Source organism: Ursus maritimus, unplaced genomic scaffold, assembly GCF_017311325.1.
Source record: "Ursus maritimus isolate PB19 unplaced genomic scaffold, ASM1731132v1 scaffold_2, whole genome shotgun sequence".
NCBI classification, from domain to species: Eukaryota; Metazoa; Chordata; class Mammalia; order Carnivora; family Ursidae; genus Ursus; species Ursus maritimus.
In genome coordinates, this window is record NW_024424452.1 from 9,818,688 (window position 1) to 9,828,104 (window position 9,417).

The following is a 9,417-nucleotide window of genomic DNA, read 5'->3' on the forward strand; positions in this document are numbered from 1 at the left end:
TGCTCCCCCCGGCCTCCTGTCCCCAGGATAAAAATCTCAGAATTGTCTCCTGTGGTTTGAGAGACTTTCCTGCAAGTTGGGTCTGAGGGGGGTGACTTACATGTGTCACCCCATTTCCCTTCCTTTCCCTAGACATCAGTTGGCTCTCAACGAGCCTCTGCACCCCGTTCTTGCCCTCCTCAGGGCCTGGTAATGCCTTTGGAGGACTAAGTCCTGAAAAGACAATCCCTCTGTGTGTAATCCAAAACAAAACAACACGATAGTGTACGATAAATCCCTCTCCTTCTGCCCCCCCACCCCATTTGTGCATGCGCGCTCGCTCTCTCTCAAATAAATAAATAAAATCTTTTATAAATAAATAAATACTCCAAGCTTGCTAGCACCTTGAATGCATGCTTCCTCCACCTTGTCCAGCTTCCCCCAATCCTCGTTCCTTAACCATCCTGAAGTAAGTAACATTACCTCCGTTTTACAGTTGAAGAAACGGGCTCAGGGAGGTGAGGCACTTGCTCAAGTTCCCACTGTGAGAAAGAGCAGAGCCAGGTCTGACTCTAAAGTCCAGGCTCCTTCCCTTACGAGGCTGCCACTCTCCCCTCTTAAATACAATTCTAGCCACAGTTAACTGGAGAAATCAAACCAGCTGATGGCATGGGGGCCCTGGCATGCCTGGACGTGGGCACAGCCAATTGAGGGTGCCCTTGCCCAGATGACAGTGCAGGCTTGTGTGAGCTGGCCTGGCTCACCCTCGTGCTCCCTTTCCCATCTGGCCTCTGTCACCCACTGCCCGGTGTTTACAGCCTCTCTCTATAGCCAAGTCTTGCTCACAGCCCACAGAGGTCCAGGACCAGGTCTGCACTGGTGTATGAAGCCCAGGCTGGCCAGCGATCCTGCTTGACATCACACCTGCCCTGTGTCCCAGCCTTAGTTCTTGGGATCCCTCCCCCAGGCTGTCCCTCCCCATCGGGAAAGTTCGCCCAAAGTACAGGTGCCGCTGCTGCCTCCAACATCTTCCCGCTGCTGCCTCCAACATCTTCCCGGAGTTCCCACAACCCTATTCCAACACAACTTTCAATCGCGTCTGGCTCTGTCTTCACAGTGAGGGGTGCACATTCCTCCCTGTCCCACTAGATGGCGAATTGCCTGAATGGGACCATCAGTTTATTTCTCTCTATAGACCGTTTTCCTCCAAGTGCAAGTGTGCAAGCCGGTTTTTGTCAAATGGATGAGTTTATTTTTTTATTTTATTTTATTTTTTTAAAGATTTTATTTATTTATTTGACAGAGATAGAGACAGCCAGCGAGAGAGGGAACACAAGCAGGGGGAGTGGGAGAGGAAGAAGCAGGCTCCCAGCGGAGGAGCCTGATGTGGGGCTCGATCCCACAATGCCGGGATCACGCCCTGAGCCAAAGGCAGACGCCCAACCACTGTGCCACCCAGGCGCCCCCAAATGGATGAGTTTATACTATATCTGTCTACTACGTGTGCTCTATCTACCCCCCCCACACACACACAGATGACATTTACTGTGTATACTATGTGCCTGTTCCAGGGCAAGGCATTTCACTTTGGCAAGAGTTCAAAAATACAGAAGAGCAAGGATTTGGCGCTTGTAATATCCAAAGAGATGGAAAGTAGCTTAGCGCTGCCAGGGGCTGGGAAGGGAGGAATGATGGCCAGTGGGTATGGGGTTTCTTTTCCGGACGGTGAAAATGTTCTAGAATGAGATAGTGGTGATATTTGCATATCTCTGTGACTATACTAAAAGACACTGAAAAAGGATGAATTGCATAATAGCTGTATTATATCTTAGTAGAATTAGGCACTTTTAGACACCATTCCATTTCCTGGTTGTCCCCTCGATTGTGTGTGCATGTGAATGTGTCATGGCCATTTTACGGAAGGGGAGACTGAGGCTCTGCAGGCAATTCAGAGTGCTGTGGTGAGAGCTGACTCTAAATGGCTAACGTTGGTGGAGCCTAACCTAACCAGTCTATGGACTCCTCATACCAGCTCCGTGAGCCGCTTCAACTCATTTCAACTCGTCTTGTAGACAAAGAAACAGGCTTTGCTGAAGGTCACAATGGAAGAAGAGAGCTGAGAGTCACACACACCCAGCCTGCCCACAAGAACCTACGTTCTCGAATTCTAAGGACTAGTGATTGTGCGGGAGGACGTGGGAGCAGGAGAGTCTCATCCGCGCTGCTGTCAGAGTAACTTGGCACAATCACTTTGGAAAACTATTTGTCCGTACCTGCTAGCACCGAACATCTGCATCCCTTATAACCCAGCAGGTGTATACGTGCACCGAAAGACACACACACGGCTGTTCATACAGCACCGTTCTTATCAGCTCAGTACTGGAAACAACCCAAATGTCTATCACCGGCGAACAGATACGCTCATGGCGGGACAGCCAGGCTATGGAATATTAACGCAGCAGTTGGAATGAACCGCCTACAACCAAATGCAACCATATGGATGTATCTCACTGATCATACGTTGACCAAAGAAACCTGACATGGAAGTGTATGCGCTGTAAAGCTTCATTTATTTTTTATTTTTTAAAGATTTTATTATACTTATTTGTCAGAGAGAGAGAGAGAGAGCGCGCACACAAGTGGGGGGGGGCGGCAGGCAGAGGCAGAGGGAGAAGCAGGCTCCCCGCTGAGCAAGGAGCCTGATGCGGGGCTCGATCCCAGGACCCTGGGATCATGACCTGAGCCAAAGGCAGACGCTTAAGCCACTGAGCCACCCAGGCACCCCTGATATGTGCACTTTTTATAGGTATGTTAGATTTAAAAGTTTTTGAAAAGAGAAACCAAGTTTGCATGCGTGCGCGCACACACACACACACACACACACACACACACACACACACACATCAGCCACTCTGCCTCCTGAGTCCCCTCCAAAGCTATTACCCGTAGCCTGCCCCAGGTGGGGGTGACTTGGGCATCTAGGTGGGGGAAGGAGAGAGGTGGTGTATCAGATCCAGAAGAGGATGGGGGGGATCACTGAGTGAGCTGAAGAAGTAGGGGATGGGGGGATGGACAAGAATGAGAAAGAGGAGTAGAAATGTTTTTGGTGTCACAGATTTTGCCAAATGGTCATCCAAAAATATAATCCCCGTGTTACCTGTTTACCAACAGAGGAGGGGAAAGACAGGTTGCCCCGCCCACATCATTTCTGCCTTTTCCTGGCCTGGGATGGGGTTTAAAGGCTGCCTGGAAGGAACCAAAGCGCTGGAGAAGGGGATGTTTCCAGACAGACACCCCCACCGGTCACGCCACTGATTTCTTCCTTCCCCACTAACCCGCAGCCCCGCCATCGGCTGCACCCCAGGGCCCTATGGAAATGGCTCCCCTCTCCTCTCCACTATTCAACTGTACTAGTCAAAAAGTACAGGGTCAGGAATTAGAGCCTTAGGGGGCGCCTGGGTGGCGCAGTCGTTAAGCGTCTGCCTTCGGCTCAGGGCGTGATCCCAGCATTCTGGGATCGATCCCCACATCAGGCTCCTCCGCTGGGAGCCTGCTTCTTCCTCTCCCACTCCCCCTGCTTGTGTTCCCTCTCTCGCTGGCTGTTTCTGTCAAATAAGTAAAATAAAATCTTAAAAAAAAAAAAAAAGGAATTAGAGCCTTAGATTACTTGCTCTGTGGCCTCAAGCAAGTAACTTCACCTCTCTGAGCCTGTTCCCTCATAGATAACAAGTAATCATAATCCCTGTTCGTCTAGTCTCCTTGGGGGACAAGAGAAGAGAAACATCTAAGTATGCTGTGGTTCCCACCAAGGGCCGAGCAGAGACTGGTGGTTTTGTTAGCTAAACTCTGGACAGGCTTTGGAGCACAGATGGATGGGCCAAGGTCCTGGCCTTGGGAAGCTGGATGATGGGGGCAGAGGGGGCACAGAAAGAGAAGAGAAAGGAAGAAGACCAGAGAGGGACTGAAGTGGGCTGGGGCTGGGGCTGGAACTAGCCTCACTGCATGTTCCCCCAGGTCCCAGGGACCTGGCCTGGTTCTTCTAGGACCATCTGGGGAAGCCCAGACTGACAGATCCTAGCTCCCACTCTGTCTGCTGGTCTTTTTCCAGTTGCTTCTCTCTTCCTCTCCTGGGCCCTCGCAGTCTCACGCCCCAGCTCAGCCCAGCCTGGGGCAGGAGCTCATGGGAGGCTGCCCAACATGGTGTCAGCCCTGGGTTCAAATCTCTCCCCCGCCCCCTGACTGTCTGTGAGAACCTCAGCCGGTCAAGCCGTAATAAAATGGAGATGAAAGTTCTCACCCTGCCCCGTTCTCAGGGAAATGAGATAATGACCATGAAGCCACCTTGGCCAAGGGTATGTTTTGTCTGGCAGTGCTTTTCAAATTACCTGCAGCCCAAATGAAATGGGCAAAGGGCCCACTTTTATTTTTAATCTGCCATGGATGTGTAAGTATGCAGATACGATAAAAAATGACTTACTAGAAAAATTCAATTGAAGAAATAAATAAACTAGAAGCCCAGCGTTTTATTATTATATTCAATAGGCATCAGTTGACTCTATTAAACCGATATGTTTCTAAACACTTGCTCTCAAGTTATGTATTGATCTGGTTGTGAACTGGTAAGGGAATCCGTGGCCTGGTGGTGGTCCACGGGTCCCACTTTGAGGGGCACTAGCGTAGAAGCCTCAGTGCCCACTGGAGCTGGGCTTGGGGGCAGGTCCAGGGATGGGGAGCACGGCAGCTATGTGGGTTGCTGGCCCCCTACTCTCACCCCGGCCCCTTGAATGATTTGGCACCCTGTGGTTCCCCAGCCCTGCCTTCACCCCCACTGCTCCCTCCCAGAATACCTTCCCCCTTCTCTGCATATCCAATGCCCACTTTGTCTTTCAAGGCCGACCTCAAGCACACCTTCTAGAAAGCCTTCTCTGACCCCTCCCCATGCTGCAAATCAGCCCTCCCTCCACTGAAGTTCCACAGTCCCGGGCACTATTTCTTCCCTTCTCTGAGTCTGTGGTGGGCATGCCTCGGTATCTCATGCTGAGCTGCTTGGAGGCAGGAATCATGGTATAAGTGTCTGTACATCCCCCTCCCCTCCACCCCTGCATCCCTGGTTTAACTGAGGGCGTGATACCAACAGGCAGTTAATATGTGTGCTGGATGGGCAGCTGAGGGGGTCCTTGGGTGGAAAACAGATGAAGAGATAGAAGGTTAGGTAGATGTATGGATGGAAGGAAGAATGGACAGATGGACAGATGGACAGACGGTAGATGCTAGCTATCGTTATCATGGTAAGTGTAGAAATCGTAAAAGGTGGCTAAGAAGTAATGCGGACTTAAGAAGAAAGTTACCAAACAATGTGAGAAGTGTGATCTCATTTGAGTAGGAACTAATAACAGTGAACACTCACATATGGAAAGAGAAGAAAAGTCGGGACCTATAGCCACCAAACTAGGACACTGGTGGTCTTTATGGGAGGCGGGAAACAGACATTCGCTTGTAAATTTCTGTAAACGTTTAAGTTGCATAAGCCCTGTGTATGACTTTTGAAACGAGGAAAAACAATTCTCCAAAAAAGTAAAGAAAACAAGGGGAAAGAGCAGAGTAGATGATGGCATGGGAACCCCCCTCCTTTCTTCTTGAGGACCCCTAAGTCCACAGATCAAAGCTGTCTAAACAACAACAACAACAAAAAGCTTCCTGATTGGCTGACCAGGCACTGGGGAAGGGGAAGGTGCAGCCTCCTGGCCCAGTTCCCCTTGAACACTCTTTCCCATTCTACGGAGCCCAAGGACGCCATGGGGGACATTTTCTCTTTAGGGCAGAAGGCTCAGGAGGCAGACTCATCAGGAATCTGCGGGTCATCTCAGGCAAACCATTCACCCTCTCTGGACTTCACCTCCTCCCCCCACTCCCCATAACATGGGCAGAAGCAGTCTAGCCCCCTAGGTATGGAGTGAAGAGCCAGGGGTGAGAATCTGGTACACAGCCGTGCAGGGATGGGGGACAGCCAAGAGATGAGGTTTTGCCGAGAAGAGCCATCATGCCAAGAGTCTGCCAGTCTACAAAAATGGCACTGGCCACCATTCACCAGTGGACCATTTTTACCCCCAACCCTTCTGACGCCAAATGCGTGATGTCTTTTCCAACACTGCTTTTCCAATTCCCGGACACCTCGGCTGAGTGTCCAACGATTCGATTCCATTCTGATGCTATCTACTGGCAATTAGCATCCAATCCCACAAGTTAAGGTCTCAGACCCACAGGACTGGCTCCATTTCAGACACCAACCACAAGTCCAGGACATCACGGGCACTTCTGACCGACCGCCTATAAGTCAGGGGATCCCAGCACCCCTTCTTTGGGTACTCCAATTTGCTAGAAAGGCTCACAGAATTCAAGAAAGCACTTTGCTTACCAGAATTCAAGAAAGCACTTTGCTTACGTTTGCCATTTTATCCTAAAGGATACGACCCGGGAAAGCCAAATGGAAGGGAGGCACAGGGCAAGGTATGGAGGGTGGGGGGCGCATGCCCCACCCTCCCAGCACCTCGCTGTGTTCACTGACCCAGAAGCTCTCTGAACTCCTTCATTTAGGAGTTTTTCTGGAGGTTTCATTAGGTAGGCATGATTAAATCATTGGTTATTGGTGATTGAACTCAATCTCCCCCCCATTCCCCTCCAGAGAGATGGAGGGTGGGACTGAAGGTTCCGACCTTCTCATCCCACCTTGATCTCCCTCATGACCAACTTCCATCCTGAAACTGTCAGGGGCTGCCAGCCACCAGTCATCTCATTAGCATACAAAAGACACCCAGGGCTCTGGGAATTTCCGAGGGTTTTCGAGGGTTTTCAGAGCTGGGTGCCAGAAACTAAGGAGAAGGACCAAACAGACCCTGCTCAGGACTCATACCCGCTACTTGGAAGTTTGGCACGTCAGAACTGGGCTAGGCTGTGCAAGTCAGCAAGGGCAACAGGCTCATGTTACTGGGAGGGGCTCCGTTTGGAGCAGCGGCTTGCCTCAGGCTACCTGGCGTGTCACGTCGGGGCCCCTCCACGCTGCACGATTGGAGCCTCACAAGAGAAACTCAGAAGTAGAACAGGTACCACGGCGTTAGTCTACCCATTCTACAGATGAGAATACAGAAGGTTAGAAAGCAGATATACAGTGTCCTTCTTTGTACCCAGATGGCATTTCTGGCCACCTCAATGTGCCAGGGTGGGTCTGTGCCTGGTTGTTCAGAGTCAGCCCCAGGGAGAGTAGAAAGGGGAGTGCCTTGGAGGGTGTGGAATGATTGTCAAGGCTGGGAGCCTGCCTGGTCCCCCCAGACCCCTGCCATCTCGGTCAGACGATGCCCCTGCCATTCAGGGCTCCCTGGCACTGAGGCATGGGGACAGGGTGTGGACTGTGGTGCTCAAACCTGCCCCTGTGTGTGACTTCCTCTTTGAGTGTGACTCCTATACAGCGAAAAGAATGGTACCACGGGCTTTGAGCACTGGTTTCTCACCTTTAAAATGGGAGTGGGGATATGGTGTTAAATTTACCTTATGGGACTGTTGGCAGAATCAAATGAAATGTGTGAGAGCCAGTGGTAGGCACCAGAGTGTGGATTTCCTTTCTCCTTCCCTCCTTCCTCTCCCGCCCCTACCCTTTCTTTTTTCCCTTCCTGCCTAGCCAATACTTCTGAGTACGGTGTTAGAGAAAGAACCAGGAGCTGTGGGAGAGACGAAGTGGGGACCTCCTCCCCCAGGGGGCTTGGGGATGGAAAAAGCCTTCTCAAACCATCTATGGGTAGCTGTGGGAGTCACACCAGCCCATCAGGGCTTCGGGTCCCTGGACTGACACGGAAAGGGGTCCCAGGGAGGCATATCTCTCATCCAGAGTCACACGGCTGATGGGGCTGTGTGGGCCAAGAGCTGGTATGACTCTCAGGGCTACCCAGCATTAGGGAGGCCTGGGGATTCTGGGCAGGACCTAGCAGACGGCCACAGACCCGCTCCCATAGTTCAGAGCCAGTCAGAGGGATGCGTCACCTATATATTTATCGGTGCCAGGCCCTGCCCTGTTGGGGGCCCCCTACACGAGGTCAGCTTAGGCTCTCTCAAAGAGGAAAGGCAAATGTGCGCGGTCTTACTCCCAAAGCTCAAAGCTTGAGAGCAGGAAAGTGAGGTGGGGAGGAGGAGGCGGGGGAGGCGGGGGCAGACCGTGTGGAAACCCATGGGCATCAGGGAGTACACCCCCTCTTGTGTGCTGCCCCCGGACGCAGAGCACACGCTTGCCCACAGCTGCTGCCCACAGTCCCGACAATCCCACTTAGATGAGCAGAGTGAGGCCTGGAAGGCGACAAGGGACACGTCCGAGGGAGCAGTGGGTGCACACATCGGAGCTTTGGAATCAGGATGCCTTGTTTTGAATCACAGCCCTGTCATTTCCAGGCTGTGTGACCTTCAGCTAGTGCCTTGACTTCTCTGAGTCTCTGTTTCCTCTGTTTCCTCATCTATAAAGTGGAGACAGTCTCCCTTTTCTCTCAGGTTGTCAAGAAGAAGGAAACAGTGACAGAAAATCATGGTGGCTTGCACAGAGTAGGTGCCAGGAAATCTCAGTTCCTCCTTCCCCTGTCCCAGCTACTCTGGGCCTGAGGGAACCTCTCTTTCCTTCCTCCCCCGCCTCACATCTGAGCCTAAACCCCTTCATCAGTACTGACCAGGGAGTGAGAATTGGGCTGATAAGGGCCTCTTCCACCTGCCTTTGCCCCCCACAGAGCCAGCAGCAAGGTCAAGAGCAGCCTCAGAGGGAGGCCCCAGTAGGGCTTCTGCCCAAAGGGAAGGAGTGGGCTTTTGGGCAGGTGGGGTCAATGGGAGCCTCAAAAGCATGGCCTCTCTCTCCTGCCTTCCACTCTGTGGTCTGTCAAAGCTCATTGTGTCCTCTGTCTCAGTTTACCAGTGTCGCGTGCCCTGGTGCCACACACACACAGGCCAGGGGATTTCGTTTACAGAGTTCCAAGACCCCAGGTGGGTCCATGACCCTGGCCCCCTCACCCGAGCCCAGGTCCGGTCCTGAGCCCGCAACCTGAGCCCTGAGCGGGATTCCAAACTGAGTCCCGGCCTGGAGTAGATCATGTCCTTAGTGGGGAATAGTGCTGCAGCCAGAAGGATCCCCCTCTCAAGAGAGCACAGAGCTCCTCAGTGGGAATCTCCCCCCTCCTCCAGGAGCTGCCCCTGCACTGAGGCTGCAGCACTGAGCCTCCCTGGGGCAAGTATGAGCCCACTGCTCAGGCTCCTGGGCCTGAGATCCCCAGGCCCCAGTTTTCCTCCCCCGGATCTGGGGGGGTCTGGGCAGGAGATGGGCAGGCTAGATGCAGAGAACAGAAGGAGACACACCTGGACAAGATGGAGGCCTGGGCTGGATCCCCAGCCCCACCCAATACCTCATTCAGCTGA